At 37.2% G+C, this 19,502-nt stretch overlaps 1 long non-coding RNA gene across 1 annotated transcript in view; it reads left to right on the top strand.

Annotated features, from left to right (window-relative positions):
- LOC132597421 (uncharacterized) overlaps positions 1-18,652 on the top strand; it is a 35,293-nt gene extending 16,641 nt beyond the window's left edge. Inside the window, exon 3 of the long non-coding RNA XR_009564189.1 lies at positions 17,643-18,652. This is a non-coding gene — a long non-coding RNA (uncharacterized lncRNA). The remainder of the gene's footprint in view (positions 1-17,642) is intronic.
- The last annotated feature ends 850 nt before the right edge of the window (positions 18,653-19,502 follow it).

The raw sequence follows: 19,502 nt of genomic DNA, 5'->3' as shown, positions 1-19,502 counted from the left end.
ACTCCCAGTTGGGGTAGAAGGAGACTTCTCATACTCCCAAAAAGAGACCAAATCACAATCGCACATCTCTGATCGTTGGGTTTCATCTTGCCCTAATACCACTTCAAGACCAGTCCCTTTAAAGTGTTCAGTTCCGGACAACTCAGGACATGTCTCAGGAGATCCAGGAAACATCCCACAGCCCCATCAACCTCCGTTCTATGTAAGTCAACACTAGTTACCTAAGAAGTGCATGATGAGGTGCACCCTGAACCCCCATAGCTGGGTTATAGAAAACATAGAAATAGTTATCACACCACTCAACACGTAACTATTATGAAAGGTGATTTGGGATAAATGGTGGCCTGTCCTAGGCTCCATTTACTCATTAAAATAAGCTCTTCCATCTGATGAGCAAGGCTTACATTCTTAACTCACTCTCCCACTCTAATGCCACGAACTGAAATGTGATTGCTAATTTAGTACTTTTTCCCTTTGGTGAGGAGACGCTGGCTTGAGTTTTTGCTTCAACTTTCCATACTCAGCAAACATCTTGAGCTTTTCTCTGCTGGGAAAAGGGTGATGTTGGCTTTGATTTCCTGCCCCATAATTTGTGTCGTTTTCCAAGAAAATGTGTGAATATTCACAACCGACAAACAAATTCAGGCGTATATAAAATCCTTACTCATGTGTGGTTCATACTTTCCTCTCCTCTGCAAATGGGATCTGTCAAAAACAAATTAAGTAATTACAGAGTGTTGCTGCAGCTGTGTGTATCCTTCATTACATTATGACTGTGGTTAAGGGATGACTCTCTCCTGCCTGGTTTTTAAAATATTTATAATGGAAGGCGGGTTGTCAGGGCATGTTCTACTGTTGCCAGAAAAAACAAAAAGTAAATGAAAATGACGTTGATGGCATGGCATGGCTGTGTATGTGTGTGTGTGTGTGTGTGTGTGTGTGTGTGTGTGTGTGTGCGCCCATGTGCATGTACAGTAAATGTTCTACTATGTTGTAAAAGTTATTCTAGTTACCTGTTTTTTCTAATTTATTTTCAAAAGCCCATAAAAATAGAACAGTGTCTGTCAATTCTCAAAAGACTCAATAAATAAAATATCCTTAGTACAAACAGTGGGATTTACTAACCCCAATTTATCATTTCTTAAAAATCAGCAGTCTCCACTGAAAAATAATATATAATTAAATAACAAGTATTTATCCAAGAAGATAACATCTTTAAGACCTAATGATCCTGCCAGGTGAGTGGTTGGTTACTTTTTGTTGTTTGAAATCTGTAAAAGGAAAAGAATAAAAAGTAAAGAGGAGTGAAAACTGGTTGATTATTCTAGAATGTCTTGCTTTAAAAAACCTACATTAGCCTTTGGACACTGATAACCTCAAAATCCTTAATTTCAGCATTCTAAATTAATAAGGATGAGAGAAGCAAACTTATCATTGAAAAGTTTGTGCCTACTTTCTTAGGGAAGGTCCTCCATCTTGAGGTAGGTAACTTTCAACAAACTGGATTTTCACAACTGTAAGAATACATGCATTTAATGTAAATACCAAGCAAAAGGCATCTGGATAAGAGAGGAGTTGTTGCACATGTATTATGGATTAAATTTATATCAACTTTTTAAGATAATACAGTTTACTTTAAAATATAACACTCAAAGAATGTTAGCGCTTCAACTGGAAGAAACAAAAAAAGTTAAAATAGAATTAAAAGACACCAAAGAAACATAAACATAAACCAAGAAACAGGCCATAACTAAATGAATAAAATGTAGAAAAAACAAAAACAAAAAAATTAACACATACCCAAGTTAGAAAAAATTAGAAAATCCCCATTGTGCCAGATAAACAGAGAAATCAAGGCCAGAGGAAAGTGAGGACCAACAGCAGCTTCAACCTCAATCACAGACCATAGAGGCTCAGGATTAGTGCCTCTATGAGGACAGGAGATAAAATGTCTACACAGAGGGAAGACCTGTAGTTGGACATCCCATGTAAAGCATGGAGCCTTGAAGAACTACCTCCTCCATGAAAAGACTAAAGTCACTCCTCCCACCTAACTGTAAAAGCAGTTCAAAAGCTTACCATCTCTCCAGGGACTTGGGTGAAGAACAAATCAACTGTGAGAAATCAAAACCCCAGGTACCCATTACACACAGATGTAGGGTTTAAATCATGTAGCTGCTACAACAAACCATGCAGTTGATACTGACATAAAAATAGTTGATATGTGGGCTTCCCTGGTGGCGCAGTGGTTGAGTCCGCCTGCCAATGCAGGGGACATGGGTTCATGCCCCGGTCCGGGAAGATCCCACATGCCGCGGAGCAGCTGGGCCTGTGAGCCATGGCCGCTGAGCCTGCGTGTCCGGAGCCTGTGCTCTGCAATGGAAGAGGCCACAACAGTGAGAGAATGGAGGATAGGAATAAAGAAACTCAGTCTTTCCAAGACAAGTTAGGAAGGCAGAAAGCAAAAGCAAAAAAAAAAGAAAAAACGAAAAGGCACGTGAAATAGAAACACAAAATAAGATAATTAAAATAAGTCCAATATGCTAGTAATCAAAGTGACTGTAAATGAAACAAATGTGCCTGTAAAAGCAAAGATTCTCAGACAAGATTTTAAAAAACAAAAAGAATCCAGCTATGTGCTTTCTATAAACATATCTACAATGGCTCAAAAAGGTCAAATGTAAACTAATGAAAGGATGAAAGAGAATATACCAGGCAAATACTAAGAAAGAAGAGGAGGAGACAGAAGGAGGACGAGGAGGAAGGGGAAGAAAGGGAAGGAGGGAGGGAGAGAGGGAAGAAAGGAGAGAGTGAAAGAGGGCAGGAAGAAACCAGTATAGCAATATTAGACCAAGAGATCTTAAGACCAAAAAAAACACTATTTCAAATTAAGAGGGTCATTATTTAATGATAAAAAGAGCAATATACCAGGAAAATATACTTGCTTTAAATCTGTATGCACCTAACCCGGTAGCCACAAAACACATTAAATAAATAGTTTTGAAGAAATATTGACTGAAATTAAGACTACATTTGATTTCTTCTGTTTACTAAAATATTTTCCACTATTAATTAGTTCCTAATTAAACATTAACTTGTTCATTGTAAAAGATTTTGGTGACAATTATGTCTTAAACTACAAATTAATGGTAAATAAAGCAAAGTCCCTATCCTCATGGAACTTTTATTCCAGTAGGCAGATACATTTATTTCAAAATAAAATTTGAAAACACATGGCTCATATGTGAGAAATAATACTAATATCTAAAATAATATGCAGCACTCATGTGATTCAGTTATATTGTCCAATGTCTAAATGGTTCTCTGATAATAAATTACATATTATTAAGAGATGTGCTACTGTTTTAAGAGCTCCACTTTGTCCAATGAGTTTCATATGTTTGTTCACACATATATTTGTTTCTCACTTTTATTGAACATGATTACAAAGTTGACACCCCACAAGATGAAATAATGAAAGACAATAAGAATGATCTAATGTTAAATATACAAAGCATCAAAAGAATAAGAGGTTACTGCCAAGTGTGCTTGTGGCCAACTAATAATGGTTATAAAAATAATGATTTCATAATCATTGGCTTGTTACATGAGAAATGTAGCTAAAAATCCACCACAGTTCCATGATTTAGGAAGTATAAATAGCAACACAGCACTTTAGGACACTCTTTCATCATTTGCTTTACTCTCCTAATGTAAAAAGCATAGATTCACTTACAATTCTTCTTTGACCATATGTATGTATTTCCACTGTATCATATATTAAGATGATATAATGATGTAAATACTTAAGTCTTCATGAAGTGCATCTCTTTTCATTAACTGCCAAAGTACACATAATATACGCCAGAAGAACAAACTACAACATAACTTTTTTAGATATGGTCAAAACACAGTTGGCACAAACTACCAAAAGAAATGTAGTCAAGTAGCAAGTGATATTTAATTTACAGCCTGAAATATTTACAGAAACTATCAAGCATTGATGATGAATGATAAGACTGTACTTACAAATAATTTCTGCTATAAATAACATGCATAGTTTTAGCCAGTATAAACACAATTCTAACAATTAGAATGAAAAAAAAAGTCCTGAGATTACATCTGGTCCCCCAAAAAAAGTCAACTTGATACCAAAAGAAAAAAAAAAAAAGTTTCTAAATGCCTAGAAAGCTTACCTAGAATGAAAACAAAAGTTTCAAATTAACCTTATATTTATGGAGCCCCATTTTGCTGTATGGATGATTTGTCATCTCTGGATTAGTGAGAACTTCTAAAAGTTATGTTTTCCCCATAAATGGGTCAGGTAACTGAGAGTTTTATCTGGGAATCTGTGTCCCCAGATGGTCCAGCATTTGCTTGGAAGAAGCTTTCCTTGGATTTAATTTTCTGATAATCATGCATTGAAATGACTCATGGTGCTTTTGCCCATTTTATCCAGCCAGGTCTACCCAGAATCTCTATGTGTGTGTTACTTAACTTGCACCAACTCTGAGGAAGAGGGAAATTAACCTGAAGTTTTTGTGCATTCCTAGAGTCAATGAGTTTCCACTTTCATGTCTTCAAGGAGGAGGGCAGTGCAGGGAGAGACAGGCAGTGAGAATGTGACAGACTATCCCTGCATAAAGGTGAGACCCCACAGGGTAACACCTGCCCAGTGAGAGTGAAAAAGAGCTAAACTCCACCACACAGGAAGAGGACTGCATGGAAACTTGCTTACCCCATCCTTGAAGCTAAAGGGAAAGGAGAGAAGGGGAAATATCTCCTGGGGGTTAGTACTCATTCAGTGGCCCTCACTAGGGTTTTGGTACCAATTCTGAGTGCTTAGATAACCCAAAGAATCTGAAGTGGAGAAGTCAGTTTAAAGTAGCTGCAGACGGAATTATTAAGGAGAATAAAGAAGATATTATATTTAAAGGGATAATGGATGAGATTTTTCAGAATTGCTGAAAGATACCAGTCTTTGGAGCATGGCACTCAATGAAACCCAAGCAAACATACGCTAGATGTATCACAGTGAAACTGAAGAATGTCAGAGATGAAAAGAATTTTTAAAAACAGCCAGAGAGAGAAGATAGATTACAGAGAAATGGCAAAAAGACCAATGTCTGACTTCTTGATATACATCCACCAGAAGCCAGAAGATAACACATTGAAAGAAAGAAAATAACAAGCAATCTGGAGCTCTAGTTCCAGCAAATATTCTTTTCAAATAATAATGGTAGAATCCAGGTGGTGAGTATATGGGTATTCACTATAACATTCTTTCAACTTTGCTATATGTTTGATAATCTTCATAATAAAATATTGGAAAAATACTTTTCAAGAATGAGGTACAATAAGGACATTTTCAGATAAACGGAAACATTGTAAGGACTGTACTTTAGGCAAGAGTATTGTCTAAGAGCGAAAGGATTTGATGTAAAAAAAAAGGTGAGCAGAGATACTATAGTAGTAAATAGACAAGTAAATCTTTAAAAGTCTCTGTCTAAAACAATGATAATACCCTGGTTTGTGGCAGAAAATATTCTAGAGATAAAATACAACTGCAAAAAAAAAATACAACTGCAATAGTGTATAAGGGGGAAGGAGAGTGAATAGAGTTTAAGCTTTCTGAGGTCTATTTTATCAAAGAACAATAAGGATACTGATAAACTTTGACAAGCATATACCTTAAATTAGCTTTCATAGTGACTTAAAGATAGAGAGGACATAAATTCCAAACAAAAACAGAATTAGAAAAAAACTTAAAAACAAACATACATGTTGCTGCAAATGGAATTATTTCCTTCTTTTTTATAGCTGAGAATTATTCCATTGTAGTTATGTACCACATGTTCTTGATCCATTTATTTGTTTATGGACATTTAAGATGCATCCATGTCTTGGATATTGTAAATAGTGCTGCTATGAACATTGGGGTGCATGTATCTTTCTTTTTTTAAAAAAATAAATTTATTTATTTATTTTTCGCTGCATTGGGTCTTCGTTGCTACACACGGGCTTTCTCTAGTTGCGGCGAGCAGGAACTACTCTTCGTTGTGGCATGCAGGCTTCTCATTGCAGTGGCTTCTCTTGTTGCAGAGCATGGGCTCTAGGCACATGGTCTTCAGTAGTTGTAGCACACAGGCTCAGTAGTTGTGGCTCACGGGCTTAGCTGCTCCGTGGCATGTGGGATCTTCCCAGACCAGGGCTCGAACCCATGTCACCTGAATTGGCAGGAAAATTCTTAACCACTGCGCCACCAGGAAAGTCCCTGCATGTATCTTTCAAATTATGGTTTTCTCCAGATATATGCCCAGGAGTGGGATTGCTGGATCATATGGTAGCTCTATTTTTAGTCTTTTAAGGAACCTCCATACTGTTCTCCATAGTGGCTGTACCAATTTACTTTCCCACCAACAGTGTAGGAGAGTTCCTTTTTCTCCATACCCTCTCCAGCATTTATTATTTGTAGACCTTTTGATGATGGCCATTTTGAACAGTGTGAGATGATACCTCATTGTAGTTTTGATTTGCATTTTTCTAGTAATTAGTGATATCTAGCATATTTTCATGTGCCTTTTGGCCATCTGTATGTCTTCTTTGGAGAAATGTCCATTTAGATCTTCTGACCATTTTCTGATTGGGTTGTTTGTTTTTTGGACCTAGAGATTATCATACTAAGAGAAGCAAGCCAAAGACAAATATCATATGATAACGCTTATATGTGGAATCTAAAAAAAATGATACAAATAAACTTATACACAAAACAGAAATAGACCCACAGACATAGAAAATAAACTTATGGTTACTCTAGGGGAAAGGGACAGGGGGAGGGATAAATTAGGAGTTTGGGATTAATGTATACACACTACTATATGTAAAACAGATAACCAACAAGGACCTACTATATAGCACAGGGAACTATACTCAATATTTTGTAATAACCTATAAGAGAAAAGAATCTGAAAAAGAATCTATACATATATTTATAACTGAAACACTTTGCTGTATACCTGAAACTAACACAACATTGTAAATCAACTATATTTCAATTAAAAAAACCAAAATTAAAAAATTAAAATAAAATAAAAAATAAATTCAAAGGATGTGAATAATTTTTTTTAAAAAAAGGAAAGGAGGGAGGACTAGAAAAAAGTGAGACAAAAAGAAAGTCCATAATAAAGCTAAATGGACTAAATGAAAACAAACTGAGTTTTTTTAAAAAATTCAGAAGGCAGGTTATGCAGTTTGTAAGTGATGTGCCTAAAATCAAAGGACATATAATGGTTGATAAACATGGTAAATATATATACTAAGTATACATACACCAATCAAAAGCTAAAGTAGCTATATTAGCATCAGACAAAATAGTCACTAAGGCAGTAAGATTTCTACTTCTCAGAGTAGAATGCTGAATTGAACATCCTTCACCAAACTTTGAAACTCCCAAGTCAAGAGTAATGACTCTTCAGACATGGTAACTTTGCTTTTTATCCTCAGTCTCTATAATCCTCTACCTTCATTTCCCTTTGACATAAGACATACCTGGAATCCTCACAAAATCTGGTCCCTCATTCTGAGTTCTCTGTCCCAGTTCTTCCACCTTTATTATAATAGCCTTACCCTCTGGGTTTCTGCCTTTCTCCAAACTTATTCCACTTCCCCCAACCCTCAAAACTCAACTTTTCCAGCAATTCCCTGGCAGTCCATTTGTTAGGACTCAGCTTTCACTGCCGGGGTCTAGGTTCAATCCCTGGTCAGGGAACTAAGATCCTGCAAGCCACACAGTGCGGCCAAAACAACAACAACTACAACTCGATTTTTCCATCTCAATCCTGGTGTTGAGGATTAGAGAGATCCAGGTCCCTTCTTGACCTCTGAACCAATTGCAAAATTGGGTAAAACAGATGAGATGCTTTATCTTTAAAAGATAAAGCTGCCTTTCCCAAATTCTTATATTTAAGATCTTTTCTGAATACAGTGGCCAAAGACATTTGTAATGATTTTGTCACCATAGCTATACTTTGAGAATGGCCAACAGTTAGTCTGTCTCACAAAGCATGTCACATGAGAGTGATTAGTGAGTAACCAAGCAATAGACTGGAATTCTCCTTCCAAGCATACTGACCTGAAACTAGCACAGGGCAGATTGTGACTTGTTAGGGAAAAAGTGACGGAGGGGGCAGTGGCTAAAGGTGACAACGAGAAAGGGCCAAAGAGAACAAGAACAAAACAGAGTTTACTTACTTTTTAACCTGGATTGACACTGAAAATGTTAACATATTATTGGAATTGGACATTTACCAAAACCTGTCAAGAGGAAAGGAGAAAATAAGTTGATCCCATAAAGTACAAATCCCTTTTTCTTTTTACTAAAGGGTGGAGGGCAGAATTATGATTAGTATTGAATTTCTATATTTTTTTTCTCTAAAACACTTTTAGCCAAATGAGAAGGGCCTTGACTCATGTAGAAGACCAGGATCTAGGTGAAAAGAGCTTATTTTCAGCCATAAATATCAATATTAATTCACCTTCTAGCTGGAAAGAGAAGGTATAAACAAGAAAAAAGGCTAAACTAAAAGGAGAGATTTAAACACCTGCTCAAGAAGTACAAGAGATATCACAAGACCAAAAGTGAATGTCAAAAGAATTGTATCCCAAAGAAATGCTAAAAAAGATGGGCTGATAATATTACTATAGCATTCATTTCCACGCTGAAAGATAAGCAAAGGCAAAGAAAAGAGCCCCACATAAGCCTCTCTGAATAAGTACCTGGAAACACAGGGAGAATCTGAGAGAAAAAGAATGAGCAAAATGTTGCATAAACAGTAGCAGAAGGGGGTGAGAGCTGGCGAGGAGGGGTTGCTGCCTCATTTGCTCAGCCCACCGCCCTGTTGCTAGGGGAGAGTAACACTGTGGGAGTGAGTCAGGCAAGACAGAAGAGAACAGGAGGCGTCCTATCTCTGCTAAGTCAGCTGTGGAGATAATGTAGCGCAGACATTGGAGACCCGCGGAATGGGAGCTGATGAGACAGGGAGGAAGAATGCATCCCAGCTCCCACTCTGCAGCCACATCAAAGATTTCAAGGATCAGCGAAAATGCCCAACCCATTACGCAAGCAATCCTGGATACCCAGAATCTAATCTGGTTGATGAGTTTATTCAGGCCACTTTTTTGTGGACTTGGTACAAAAATGCTCCAATGACTTTTCACCAGGGAAGCAAAACAGAAAAAAACAATCTTCATACACCACGCTCATCAACACTCTCCAATGGTAATAAAACAATTCTATAACTCTGCTAATTCCTTAACATAAAATCATGATCCCCAAAGACCAAATCATAGTCTCAGATTCCTTTCTCTCTTTTTGAGCCTAGATAACCAGCCTATGCACATATTTTCAATCCCAGAAATCAAAGGATAGGTACACTGCTCCCTCTACTGGCTTTGCAAGTGCAGTTAAAGATGAATTTAACCTCAGAACTCTTAGCCTTTTAGCAAGATTCCTTTCTCCAGTGACCAAGAAATAGAGCGATGATGCAAGTTGCTTTTTTTTTTTTTAAACATCTTTATTGGAGTATAATTGCTTCTCAATACTGTGCTAGTTTCTGCTGCACAACAAAGCAAATCAGCCATACGCATACACATGTCCCCATATCTCCTCCCTCTTGTGTCTCCCTCCCACCCTCCCTATCCCACCCCTCTAGGTGGTCACAAAGCACCGAGCTGATCTCCCTGTGCTATGTGGCTGCTTCCCACTAGCTATCTATTTTACATTTAGTAGTATATATAAGTCCATGCCACTTTCTCACTTCATCCCAGCTTACCCTTCCGACTCCCCATGTCCTCAAGTCCATTCTCTACGTCTGTGTCTTTATTCCTGTCCTGACCCTAGGTTCTTTAGAACCTTTTTTTTTTTTTTTTTTAGATTCCATATATGTGTGTTAGCATACAGTATTTGTTTTTCTCTTTCTGACTTACTTCACTCTGTATTACAGACTCTAGGTCCATCCACCTCACTACAAATAACTCAATTTCGTTTCTTTTTATGGCTGAGTAATATTCCATTGTATATATGTGCCACACCTTCTTTATACATTCATCTGTCGATGGACACTTAGGTTGCTTAAAGTTAACCTTAACCAAAGATTTACAGAACCTTTACCAAATATCACATTAACAAGTTAATGTAAACATGTATACTCCAATAAAGATGCTAAAAAAATGTTCAAACCCTTAAAGATAAATTCTATTCAGTTATTTTTACTGATATTTGCTGGAACTATTGAAATTTTCTGATGTTGATGACCCTGGAGAGTCAAAGACCAGAAAACGAATTTAAGAAAGGAAAATAATAATACAGCCATTTCAGATGTTTCAAAGCAATGTTCCCACACATTTCCTATTACCTCTCTTCTCAATACTTGCAAAACTTTTGCCACCCCGTTCTTCCATCACTGAAATGTACAAACATATACAGTGTCCACCTTCAATTTTTTCTGAATTCCCAGAAAAGTGTGTAGATGTACAGATTTTTTTTAAGTAAAAGTGAAAATCTTGCAGTGTCCCTGGTAATTGAAAACTAATAGGCATAATGGCAATGGTCTAAAGATGCCAGCAATTGAATTCCCCTTACAGGATGGCTTAATGGCTATTTCCCCCTTATCGATTACGTAGCAAGTAGTCCAAAGTTGATGTTTCAGAATGTATCATCTCTCTTCCAAGGTTGCAGTTACACCCCTAACTGATGTATTCAACCAAATTCATTTATTTGGTCATCTGGTAAATATTTACTGAGCACCTATAATGTGTTAGGCAGTGTTCTAGGTGCTGCGGACTTAAGAGTGAACAAGTGACCTCATCCCCTGTTCCTCATTGAAAAGACAGAAGCCAGCTTAGTGAGTTCCCATTCATTCTCCTTACCTTTCAATGAGTTTGTACACCTCCACATATACTTGGTCAAATTCTAACTCTGTGAAGTCTTCTTTGACCAGCCTGGGCCGTGAGTCTCACACCAACTCTGATTTTTCTGAAATGTCCTGTTATTAAGCCACTACACATTTCCTATCTAGACATGGGTTGGTATACAGCTGTATGCCAACAAATTAGATGTTATTCATGTCTGTTATTGCCTTGAATTAGTATTTAAAGATTTCATTGCCACCTGACTTTTCACACATATCTGTGGTTTTTCCTCAACTAAATTAAAAGTTCTTTGAAGCAAGAAATACATGACCTGACATAGAATTATATAAGAAATCTTAAAAAGGATACAAAAATAAAATCATATTAACAACCCATCTGTTTTGAAAAGAATAATATTACATTAAATACAGTTCATCAGCAAAGTTTTATATACTGTAAAAATTAAGCTGGTTATTCATAAAAATTAGATTTTTTCATTTTAAGATGTTAATTTTAGGGGCTTCCCTGGTGGTCCAGTGGTAAAGAATCCAACTTCAATGCAGGGGACACAGGTTCAATCCCTGGTTGGGGAACTACGAACCCACATGCCATGAGGCAACTAAGCCCGCACACCGCAACTACTGAGCCTGCACGCCTCAACTAGAGAGACTGCGTGCCGCAAACTACAGAGCCCATGCGCCTGGAGCCCACATGCCACAACTAGAGAGAGAAAATCCACACGCCACAACTAGAGAGAAGCCTGCATGCCACAACGAAGAGCCCGCATGCTGCAACGAAAGATCCTGCATGCTGCAACAAAGAACCCACGTGCCACAACTAAGACCCGATGCAGCCAAAAAATTAAAAATAAATAAAAGTTTTAAAAAGATGTTAATTGTAATCCTCAGGGCAATTTCTAAGAAAATAATTCATAAAACATAGTGAAAGAAACAACAGCAAGAGAATTTAAATGTCATACTAGAATATATCTATTTAACACGAGAAAAAAGGCAATAAAGAAATTAGAGGAAAAAAAGGATATAAGATATATAGAAAACAAATGACAGGCAAAATCCTAGCTTATCAGTAATTATATTAAATGTAAATGGACTAAACATTCTAATCAAAAGGCAGATATTGGCAGATTAGATTTTTTTAATGATCCAACTTTATGGTGTCTATAAGAGACATTGTTTTGATTCAAAGACACAAATAGATGAAAAGTTTAAAAATGGAAAAATGATATAGCATGCAACCAGTAACCAAAAGGGAGCTGGGGTCCTATATTAATATCAGGTAAAACAGACTTTAGGAAGAAGATTTTATGATGAAAGAGTCAATATATCAAGAAGATATAACAATTATAACATATATGAATCTAATAACAGAGTCACAAAATACATGAAGCAAAAATTTACATAAATGAAGGAAGAAATAGACAATTCAGCAATAATATTTGGAGTTTTCAGTAATCCACTTGCAATAATGGGTAGAACAATTAGGCAGAAGTTCAAAAAGGAAACAGAAGACTTGAAAAATATTATAAACCAACTAGACCTAACAAATATTGATAGAACACTCCACCCAGCTACAGCACAATACACATTCTTTTTTTTTTTTTTGGCGGTACGTAGGCCTCTCACTGTTGTGGCCTCTCTCGTTGCAGAGCACAGGCTCCAGACGCGCAGGCTCAGCGGCCGTGACTCACGGGCCCAGCCGCTCCACGGCACATGGGATCTTCCCGGACCGGGGCACGAACCCGTGTCCCCTTCATCGGCAGGCGGACTCTCAACCACTGTGCCACCAGGGAAGCCCAATACACGTTCTTTTTAAGCATGCATGAAACATTCTCCAGAATAGACTGTGTGTTAGGGGAATAAAGGAAGCCTTAATAAGTTTAAAATGATTGAAATCATACAAAGTATGTTCCTTGACCATAATGGAATGAAATTAGAAATCAATAATAGAAGTAAATTTGGGATTTTCACAAACATGAGAAAATTAAACAACACACTTTCAATAACCAGGGTATCAAAGAAATCACAAAGAAGAAAGTTTGAGATGAATGAAAATTAAGACACAACATGGCAAATTTGTGGAATGCAGACAAAGCAGTGCTTAGAGGAAAATTTAAAGCTTTAAATGTCTACATTTAAAAGGAAGATCTAAAATCAATAACCAAATCTTCCACCTTAGACTAGAAAAAAGAAGAGCAAACTAAAACCAAAGCAAAAATAAGAAAGGAAACAATAAAGATTAGAGTGGAAATAGATGAAATAGAAACTAGAAAAATAACAAAACAAAAATAAACTAGAAAAATAACAAAATAGATGAAATAGAAACTAGAAAAATAACAAAGTAACAAAAATAACAAAATAGAAACTAGAAAAATAACAAGACTAGAAATAGATGAAATAGAAACTAGAAAAATAACGAAAGAAATACAAAATTGACATGCCTTTAGCTAGACTGTTCAATAAAAAAAGAGAGAAGGGCTTCCCTGGTGGTGCAGTGGTTGAGAGTCCGCCTGCCGATGCAGGGGATACGGGTTCGTGCCCCGGTCCAGGAAGATCCCACATGCCCCGCGGAGCGGCTGGGCCCGTGAGCCATGGCCGCTGAGCCTGTGCGTCCGGAGCCTGTGCTCCACAACGGGAGAGGCCACACAGTGAGAGGCCCGCATACCACAAAAAAAAAAAAAAAAAAAGAAGATTCAAATTACTAAAACCAGGAATGAAAGAGGGGACATCACTATCAGCCTTATAGAAATAAAAAGGATCATAAGAAAATACTATGAACAATTATATGCCAACAAATTAGATAACCTAGATGAAATGGAAAAATTCCTAGAAAGACAGAAACTACCAACACTGACTCAAAAAGAAATACAAAATCTGAATACAGATTCTGCTATAAAATTAGTAATTGAAACACTTCCTACAAAGAAAAGACAAGACCAAAATGGCCTTACTAGTAAATTCTACCAAAGAGTTAAAGAGGAATTAACAATGCTTCTCAAATTCTTCCCCCCCAAAAAATAGAAAATATGAAACACTTTTAAATTATACTATAAGGCGAGTATTACCCTGATACCAAAACCAAAGACATCATGAGAAGAAAACTACAGACCAATATACTTCATGAATATAGGCACAAAACCCCTCACCTGATACTAATGAACCAAACCCAGCCATTTATAAAAAGAATTATACACCACCACTAAGAGTGATTTATCTTAGGAATGCAAGATTGGTTCAACATATGAAAATCAACCAGTGTAGTACACCACATTAATAGAATGAAGAGCAAAAACTACATGATCATCTTGAAAGAGATTGACAAGATAACATCTTTTATGATAAAAACACTCAGAAAACTAATACAAGGAAGTGTCATCAATCTGATGAAGGTCCTCTACTAAAATCCCACAGCTAACATCATATTTAATGAAGAAAAACTAAATACTTTCCCACCAAGATCAGGAACAAGACAAGAATGTCTGCTCTCATCACCTCTGGTGATCATTGTACTACAGGCTCTAACCAGAGCAATTAAGCAAGGAAAAGAAATAAAAGCATCCAGATTGGAAAGGAAGTGAAATTATCTCTATTCACAGGTGACATGATCTTGTATATAGAAAATCCTAAAGAATCCAAACAAAAAAAAATATTGGAACTAATAACTGAATCAGCAATGTTGCAGAATAGAAAATTAATATACAAAAATCAATTGTATTTCTATAAACTATCAATGAACAATACAAAAATGAAATTTAAAGAACAATTCAATTTATAATAGCATAAAAGATAATAAAAATACTGAAGAATGAATTTAGTAAAAGAAGTGTAAGAATATACCCTGAAAACTACAAAGCATCATTTAAAAAACTTAAAGTTTAACATCTACATTAATAGAAACACCTACATTAATTGAAACACACATTCTTCATGAATCAGAAGACTTAATATTATAAGATGGCAATACTCCCCAAATTTATCTACAGATTCAACATAATCCCTTTCATAATCCTAGCTACCTTGTTTTGCAGAAATTTATAAGCTGATGATCCTAAGACTCAAACGGAAATGCAAAGGACCCAGAACAGCCGAAATAACATTGAAAAAGAAAAAATTAGAGAACTCATGTTTTCCAATTTCAAAACTTACTACAGGGAATTCCCTGGTGGTCCAGTGGTTAGGACTCTGCGCTTCCACTGCAGGGGGCACGGTTCGATCCATGGTTGGGGAACTAAGATACTGCAAGCCATGCAGCAAGGCCAAAAAAAAAGAAAAAACTTACTACAAAGATACAGTAATCAAAACAATGTGAGGGCTTCCGTGGTGGCTCAGTGGCTGAGAACCTGCCTGCCAATGCAGGGAACATGGGTTCAAGCCCTGGTCCAGGAAGATCCCACATGCCGCGGGGCAACTAAGCCCGTGTGCCACAACTACTGAGCCTGCACTCTAGAACCCACAAGCCACAACTACTGAAGCCCAGATCCCATGCTCCGCAACAAGAGAAGCCACTGCAATGAGAAGCCTGCACACTGCAAAGAAGAGTAGCCCCTGCTCTCCACAGCTAGAGAAAAGCCCGCGCACAGCAACAAAGACCCAACACAGCCAAAAATTAAATAATTAATTAATTTTTTTAAAACCCAACAATGTGAGATTGGCATAAAGCTAAACATATAGATCAATGGGATAAACAGACCCATACATCTATGGCCTGGTTTATATACCAGAAATAAATCCATATATCTATAGCCATTTGATTTTCGACAAGAATGCCAAGGCCATTCATTAGGGAAAGAATAGTCCCTTCAACAATGATCCCGGACCACTGGATATCCATGGGCAAAAGAATAAAGTTGGATCCCTACCACACACAATACACAGAAATCAACTAAAAGAAGATCAATGTCCTAAAGAGCTAAAACCATAAATCTCGTAGAAGAAAATCTTCCAAGAGGGGAACTCTTCATGACCTCAGATTTGACGATGCATTCTCAGATATGACACCAAAAGCATAAGCAACAAAAGAAAAAGTAGATAAGTTGGACTTCTTCAAAATTAAAAGCATTTGTGCATAAAGGACATTATTAAGAAAGTAAAAGACAACATGCAGAATGGGAGAAAAAAGTATATACATACACATCAGATAAAGGTTTAGTATGTGGAATAAATGAACTCCTACAACTCAACAGTAAAACAACAAACAACCCAATTATAAATGGGCAAAGGACTTGAATAAACAGATTCCTAAAGAAGCCATATGGCCAAAAGGCACATGAGAAAATGTCAACATCATTAGGCATCAGGGAAACGCAAACTGAAACCACAAAGAGATACCACTTCACACGCACTAGGATCACTATAATCAAAAAGATAGATAATAAGAAGTGTTGGCAAGGGTGTGGAGAAATGTGAACTGTCATACATTGCTGGAGGGAATATAACATGGTGTAGCCATTTTGAAAAACAACTTGGAAGTTCCTCAAAAATAAAACACAGGGTTGCCATATGACCCAGGGTTTTCACTCCTAGGTATAAACTTAAGAGAAATCAAAATATATTTCCACCCTAAATAAAACTTGTACACAGATGTTCATAGCAACCAAAAAGTAGAAGCAATCCAGTTGTCCTCAACAGATAAATGAATCAACAAAATGTGTATACTATTCATGCAATGGAATATTTTTCAGTCATTAAAAGGAATGTAGTATTGATATATACTACAACATGGATGAAAACATTATACCAAGTGAAAGAAACCAGACATGAAAGATCACATATTGTTCTTTTTAAAGATATTTTGGCTGTCCTGGGTCCCTTGCATTTCCATGACTCTTAGGATCATCAGCTCGGCCATTTCCACAAATAGAATCGATTTCATAGAAATGAAATCTATTTTGCAAATAGGCAAATCTATAGAGATAGAAAGTAGATTAGTGGTTGTCAGGGGCTCAATGAGTTGTCAGGGGGAAGAGAAAATGACCACTAATGGGTGCAGGATTTCCTTTTGGGGTGATGAAAATGTTCTAAAATTAGCTACTGGTAACGGTTGCAGAACTCTGTAAATCTGCTTAAAACTACTGAATTGCAGACTTTCAAAGAGTTAATTTTATGGTATATGGATGTGTGGTATATTTCAATAAAGCCATCATTTAAAAAAATCCAGTCCATCCTAGAAAATTGGGATGGCATAGTTATTATATTCATTTTTCTTTCTAGCCCTCACAATTTATAGCAAGATGCCTTGTACATAGAAGTGCCAAAAACACATACATGTATGAATGCATATTATTGTTCACAAAATGCCCCAAATATTAGTTGGAGTTTCTCAAGGGATTCAAACTCCTTGAGGCAAAGCCCATGTTTTAAATTTCATGAACATTCACCACTATTAGACGTTGCGTAATGATTACACTTAGCCTGGAAATAGTTACAGTGGGTAAAAATGCTCAGCATCTTAATCTACCTGTAACTCATGATTGTTAAGGAGGCCATGCTGTCATGGGAGGACTCTGAAGTCAGACTATCTAGGTTTAAATCCAACTTCTATGATTTAATAATGGTATGATCTTGGATGAATAACTTAACCTCTGTGAGCCTTATTTTCCTCATCAGTAAGGACAGGATTAATGATAATATTGATAGTAACCACCTTCCAGGGCTGTGTGAGGCTTAAATGAGGCAAGGGGTGTAAAGTACTAATATGGCCTTATTATTCATTCGTAGAGTTGCTCGACATTCACTGAGCACTGATTTTAATGCTCTGCCCTCAGAAGACAGAAGTAGAAGACAAATCAATGCAGTGAAGTGCTCTCGCTTGGAAAGACATCCAAAGAACACAAGAGGAGTTCCCAAGGGGTGAGAGGCTCTGTGTGTATGTGGATGGTCAGAGGCACAGGGTATGAAGAAAAGTTTTATGGAAGAAGTACCACTCGAACGGAACGTTTATTTAACTTTAAAAAACGTATTCATTCCCCAGGTTGAGAGAAACAGGGAAATAGGACATTCCAAATGGATGGAGTGATAAAAGGAAATCATCATTTTTTCAGGGGGCTGTGATTAACTCAACACAAGAACAGATCCAAGGTGAGAGCAGTCACAGAAAAGGCTAGGGAAGCAGGAGCCGGATCGTAGAAGTCCTTGTTTTCCCCCTCACTAGGGCAGACTGAATTTCCTGGCAAGCGGGAATCACCCCTCCCCCACTCCAGCAGAGTCATTTTCTTTGGTTGATTTTCTTTCCAAAGGTCATAGAGCAAAACAGAGGAAAGACTGAACCTTTGAGGCAGCTTGAGTATTTCCAGAGTGTTCTGGTGATGTCAATGCTGACAAAGCCAGTCATTCGTTGGCTGATCATCACTGAGCACCCAGAGGCTGCAGGACAATTATCAGGAGTGACAGTTTTCCTTGATAAATGCATCTGTACTTTGCACAATTCCCAGTTTCCCTTGCGTGCTCCCAGCATGCACTACTCCCACATTGGGCACCGGAGGTTGAAACAAGATGGCAGCTCCCAGAGGAGTGCCTTCAATTACCCACAACAAGCATCTGGGCATAAGCCCCCAGCATAGGTGATTATGGCCACAGGTTAATCCAGCAGTTCCTCCTAATTGATAGCTTGGAGTATTGAAGAAGCCAGAAGTGGCCACAACTCCCCAAGTTTTTGGAAAAGCCCAGCTGGCTGAGTGTCAGCTTTCCGTTAGACCAAACCTTGGTGTGTTGTTTAACCACATCACCCTTTCCTGGAATCTGGCCCTTTGGCTGACACTCCTCTGTGGAGACAGAGTGTCCCTTTTGTGGTTCAGAAATACCATGTAGGCTTTTCTTCTGCTTCAGCATTCCCATTTCTCATTCTTTCGACTTCTTCCAATCTGTTCTTCGCTTCTCTCAGAAATACGCTCAGTCTTTCCTCCCTCGTTTTTTCAGTTTATTTTCTTCAGACTTATTTTATTTTTTTCTTTTCCTTCAAAAGACCTGATGTCCCTTTCTTTTCCTGCTCCTTGATTTCTCCATTTCTCTCTCTTTCCCTCTGCCCTCCTCCCTCCTTCTCTCACTTCCTGTCTTTCTATTTTTTTCTAAACTGACCTCAGATGAAAACAATAGATTAATCATATTGTATATTTCATAACACTCAGCAGTTTCCATGCATGGCCCTCTTTTATTTGGTTCATGTTTTTTCTAATTTCTTGTTTTTAATAATGTAATAAGCACCAATGAATCTAACAACTATTGAAACAAAAAGGGGGATCTCACAATATCCTACAGCAAAACATTTGGTAGCCTTCTATCGTAAGCCCTGGCTCCCCCACACAGGGTATCCACCATGCCGAATCCTGGCCATCATTCCTTCCTTTATTTTAATACAGTTTTATTGTTTCTACATGTAGTTCTAAAAAATGTCTTACTCTAGTTTTTTAAGTTTATGAAAGGTATGGTGCTTTTATCTACTTCTTTCTTTGTTTTAGCCTTACTTTATAGATTTCTTTTTACTTTTTATTTTGAAATAAGTTCAAAGTTACAAAAAAGTTTCAAGGATAGTACATAACTCCCATAGAGCCTTACTGATATATATTATTTATATTTTACTTA

This window comes from Globicephala melas, chromosome 6 (genome assembly GCF_963455315.2).
Source record: "Globicephala melas chromosome 6, mGloMel1.2, whole genome shotgun sequence".
Taxonomy (NCBI): Eukaryota; Metazoa; Chordata; class Mammalia; order Artiodactyla; family Delphinidae; genus Globicephala; species Globicephala melas.
This window is presented reverse-complemented; position numbering and strand designations above follow the sequence as displayed.